The following is a 4,619-nucleotide window of genomic DNA, read 5'->3' on the forward strand; positions in this document are numbered from 1 at the left end:
ACGGAAATGTTGGCGGACGATTTGTTGGATCCGCTGGCTGGTGGGGTGGAAGGTGAGAACGAGGGGGATTCTGTCCTTGTTACGAGTGGGGGGAGGGGGAGCAAGAGCGGAGCTGCGGGATGTAGAAGAGACCCTAGTGAGAGTCTCATCTATAATGGAGGAGGGGAAGCCCCTTTTTCCTGAAGAATGAATTGCTGTTCGCATCTGTCTTGGTAGCTGCTGGCATCTCGAATTGAATCGAATGCCCTGGTCTAATCCTGATAGGTTTTGGGTTTGGTGTAGATGTGGTCATCTGACCATTTAACATCTTGTAAGAACAGGTCAGGCAGTGGGCTTTAGGTCTGTCTTGGGGAGGGTTGCACCCCAATGAATTTAGACACTCGGTAACACTCCCTCCTCTCTCAGAGGTGTTTGTAACAAAACGAGCTGCCTGTCTTCGAACGCATTCGATGGAAGGAATGTTTTTACTTGTGTACGGGTCACGGAATGGCGGGACTGTCATATGTTGAAAGACTGGAGCGACTAGGCTTGTATACACTGGAATTTAGAAGGACAAGAGGAGATCTTATCGAAACGTATAAGATTATTAAGGGGTTGGACACGTTTAGAGGCAGGAAACATGTTCCCAATGTTGGGGGAGTCCATAACCAGGGGCCACACACTGTTTGAGAATAAGGGGTCGGCCATTTAGAACTGAGATGAGGAAAAACCTTTTCAGTCAGAGAGTTGTGAATCTGTGGAATTCTCTGCCTCAGAAGGCAGTGGAGGCCAAGTCTCTGAATGCATTCAAGAGAGAGCTGGATAGAGCTCTTAAGGATAGCGGAGTCAGGGGGTACGGGGAGAAGGCAGGAACGGAGTACTGATTGAGAATGATCAGGCATGATCACATTGAATGGTGGTGCGTACAGGCTCGAAGGGCCTAATGCCTCCTCCTGCACCTATTGTCTATAAGAAGATAACTGCAGATGCTGGTACAAATCGAAGGTATTTATTCACAAAATGCTGGAGTAACTCAGCGGGTCAGGCCGCATCTCGGGAGAGAAGGAATGGGTGACGTTTCGGGTCGAGACCCTTCTTCAGACTGAAACGTCACCCATTCCTTCTCTCCCGAGATGCTGCCTGACCCGCTGAGTTACTCCAGCATTTTGTGAATAAATACCTTCGGTCTATTGTCTGTTGTCATTCTGCAACTGCACAGTCCAAATGTGGTCTAACAAGTCTGGAGAAGGGTCTCGACCCGAAACGCCACCCATTCCTTCCCTCCAGAGATGCTGCCTGACCCGCTGAGTTACTCCAGCATTTTGCGGAATAAATCGACGTGGTCTAACAGGGGTGGAGTATAACTTCTCCTGAAGGGTCTATGACCCGAAACGTCGCCCATTCCTTCTCTGCTGCCTGGCCCCGCTGAGTTACTCCAGCATTTTGTGAATAAAAGTTGCGTCTCAGAGCTGTTCTACACAGAGAGAGAGAGAGAGAGAGAGAGAGAGAGAGGGGGCATGTTTCTGGGGAGATTGCATCTGGATTTAGTCCTGAGCCCTCGGTGTAAACATCCTGCTGTGAGCCGGCGGGCGTGCTTGTACTTTGGAGAGGAGGGTTTGTTTCTGGTAGTAACTGCATCAAGTGCTTTGCAAGCTGTGGGGCGAACCCGCAGGCGTCCCTGCTACTGGGCTGGGTGGTACGGTCTAGGCTGCCTCAGGAATTTGCCAGGAATCCATCCCATCAGTGGCCTGGGCTGATGCTGCTGCTGCTGCTGATACGACTGCCGGTCGCTCTGACACAGCTGGCTGGTGAGTGGGGGGGCAAAGTGGGGGAGAGGGAGAGAGGGAGGGGGAGAGAGAGGGAGGGGGAGAGAGAGGGAGAAAGGATGGGAGGAAGAGAGAGAGAGGGAGAGAGAGAGAGAGAGAAAGAGAAAGGATGGGCGGAGAGAACGTGTGAGAGAGGGAGAGAAAGGATGGGCGGAGAGAGAGAGAAAGGGGAGAGGGGGAGAGGGAGAGAGGAAGTTATGAGAGAGAGGGAGAGAGAGAGAGAGATAAAAGATGGAAGGGGAGAGAGAGAAAGAGAAAGGGGAGAGGGAGGAGGCATGAGAGAGAGAGGAGAGAAAGGATGGGCGGAGAGAGAGAGAGAGAGAGAGAGAGGGAGAGAAAGGAAGGGCGGAGAGAGAGAAAGAGAGAGGGAGAGAAAGGAAGGGCGGAGAGAGAGAGAGAAAGGGGGAAGTAGGGAGGGAGAGGGAGGAGGGGGAGAGGGAGGAAGTTTTGGAGAGAGAGAGAGAGAGAGAGAGAGAGAGAGAGAGAGAGAGAGAGAGAGAGAGAGAGAGAGAGAGAGAGAGAGAGAGAGAGAAAATGAATAAAGCAGAGTAAGAGGGGGGAGAGAAAAAGTGGAGAGAGAGAGAGAGAGAGAGAGGAGGGAAGGAATGGAAAGAAGAGCAAAGAGGGGAAGAGAGAGGGAGGGAGGGAGAGAGAGAGAGAGGGGAGGGAGAGAGAGGAGGGTGGAGATAGGAGGGAGAGAGAGAGAGGGGGGAGGGGGAGAGGGATGGAGGGAGAGAGAGAGAGAGAGGGGAGGGAGAGAGAGGAGGGTGGAGATAGGAGGGAGAGAGAGAGAGGGGAGGGAGAGGGATGGAGGGAGGGAGGGGGAGAGGGAGAGGGAGAGAGAGACAAAATCAAAATGATAAAGATGGGAGGATAGTATTTACAAAATGGTAAACGAGGGGAGGGGGGGAGGAGGGGGAGTGGAGGGGAAAGTTTACAAATACTTCACTAAGTTAAGAGCAAGTTTGTTCAACCTGTGACCCTTGAGCTTGTGATCGAGGGAGAGAGAGGGAGGGAGAGGGAGGGAGAGGGGAGGGAGGGAGATGGAGTGAGGGAGAGGGAGAGAGAGGGAGGGAGAGAGAGAGGGAGGGGAGAGGGAGGGAGAGAGAGAGGGAAAGGGAGGGAGATGGAGAGAGGGAGGGAGAGAGAGAGAGGGGGAGAGAGGGAAAGGGAGGGAGAGGGAGAGAGGGGGGAGAGGGAGAGGGGGAGGGAGGTGGAGGGGGGAGGGAGAAGGAGGGAAAAAGGGAGGGAAGAGAGCGGGAGAATGAGAGAGAGAGAGGGGGGAAGGAGAGGGAGGGAGAGAGGGAGTGAGTGGGTGGGTGGGGAAGTTTTGTGTTCTATTGTACAATGCAATGCTAGCCGACATGTTCGAGTCCTTCTGATGCTCGCTGGGCCTGGAGAGTGTGTGTGGCTGTGTGGCAGTGCAGATAATCTCTCTAGTTTTAACAAAGACATCTTTTCCCCCCTCCCCCTCCCTCCCTCCCTCCCCCGTTCCGAACCTCTCCCGATGTAAAGCTGAGGCTCTATAAGGCTCTGGGCAGAGACCGCATTTGCTAGTTGTACAGGGCCCTGGTGAGACCGCACCTGGAGTACTGTGTGCAGTTTTGGTCTCCAAATTTGAGGAAGGACGTCCTTGCCATTGAGGCAGTGCAGCGTAGGTTCACCAGGTTAATCCCCGGGATGGCGGGACTGTCGTACGAGGAAAGATTGGGTCGACTGGGCTTGTATTCACTGGAGTTAGGGTTAGGAGTTAGGATTGGAAAGTCTGGGCTTGTATTCACTGGAGTTAGGGTTAGGAGTTAGGATTGGGTCAACTGGGCTTGTATTCACTGATGGTTAGGTTTGGAGTTAGGATTCGGTCGACTGGGCTTGTATTCACTGGAGTTAGGGTTAGGAGATAGGATTGGAAAGACTGGGCTTGTATTCACTGAATTTAGGATGTGAGGGGATCTTAGAAACATAGAAACAAGGTGCAGGAGGAGGCCATTTGGCCCTTCGAGCCTGTTCGCACCGCCATTCATTGTGACCACGGTTGATCATCCACAATCAGTAACCCGTGCCTGCCTTCTCCCCATATCCCTTGATTCCACCAGCCCCTAGAGCTCTATCTAACTCTCTCCTAAATCCATCCAGTGAATTGGCCTCCACTGCCCTCTGTGGCAGAGAATTCCACAAATTCACAATTCACAAAAAGTTTCTTCTCACCTCAGTTTTAAATGGCCTCCCCTTTATCCGTAGACAGTGTGTGGCCCCTTGGTTCTGGACTCGCCCAACATTGGGAACATTTTTCCTGCATCTAGCTTGTCCAGTCCTTTTATAATTTTACACGTCTCTATAAGATCCCCTCTCATACTTCTAAACTCCAATGAATACAAGCCTACATCTAAACTCCAGTGAATACAAGCCTACATCTAAACTCCAGTGAATACAAGCCAACATCTAAACTCCAGTGAATACAAGCCTACATCTAAACTCCAGTGAATACAAGCCTACATTTAAACTCCAGTGAATACAAGCCTACATCTAAACTCCAGTGAATACAAGCCTACATCTAAACTCCAGTGAATACAAGCCTACATCTAAACTCCAGTGAATACAAGCCTACATCTAAACTCCAGTGAATACAAGCCTACATCTAAACTCCAGTAGCCAATTCACCTACAAACCCGCACGTCTTTGGAGCGTGGGAGGAAACCGGAGCGCCCGTGGAAAAACCACGCAGGTCACGGGGAGAACGTACAAACTCCGTACAGACAGCCGCCCGTGGTCGGGATCGAACCCGGGGTCTCCGGCGCTGTGAGGCAGTGATAGCGC

General features: G+C 51.9%; 1 protein-coding gene across 1 annotated transcript in view; it reads left to right on the forward strand.

Moving 5' to 3' along the window:
• The first annotated feature begins 1,669 nt into the window (after positions 1–1,669).
• The window catches only part of LOC144609733 (phospholipase D2-like), a 94,344-nt gene continuing 91,394 nt past the window's right edge, over positions 1,670–4,619 (forward strand). Inside the window, exon 1 of the mRNA XM_078428242.1 lies at positions 1,670–1,787. The gene's annotated coding sequence lies outside the window, so the exon portion shown is untranslated. The remainder of the gene's footprint in view (positions 1,788–4,619) is intronic.

This window comes from Rhinoraja longicauda, chromosome 34 (assembly GCF_053455715.1).
Source record: "Rhinoraja longicauda isolate Sanriku21f chromosome 34, sRhiLon1.1, whole genome shotgun sequence".
Lineage (NCBI taxonomy): Eukaryota > Metazoa > Chordata > Chondrichthyes > Rajiformes > Arhynchobatidae > Rhinoraja > Rhinoraja longicauda.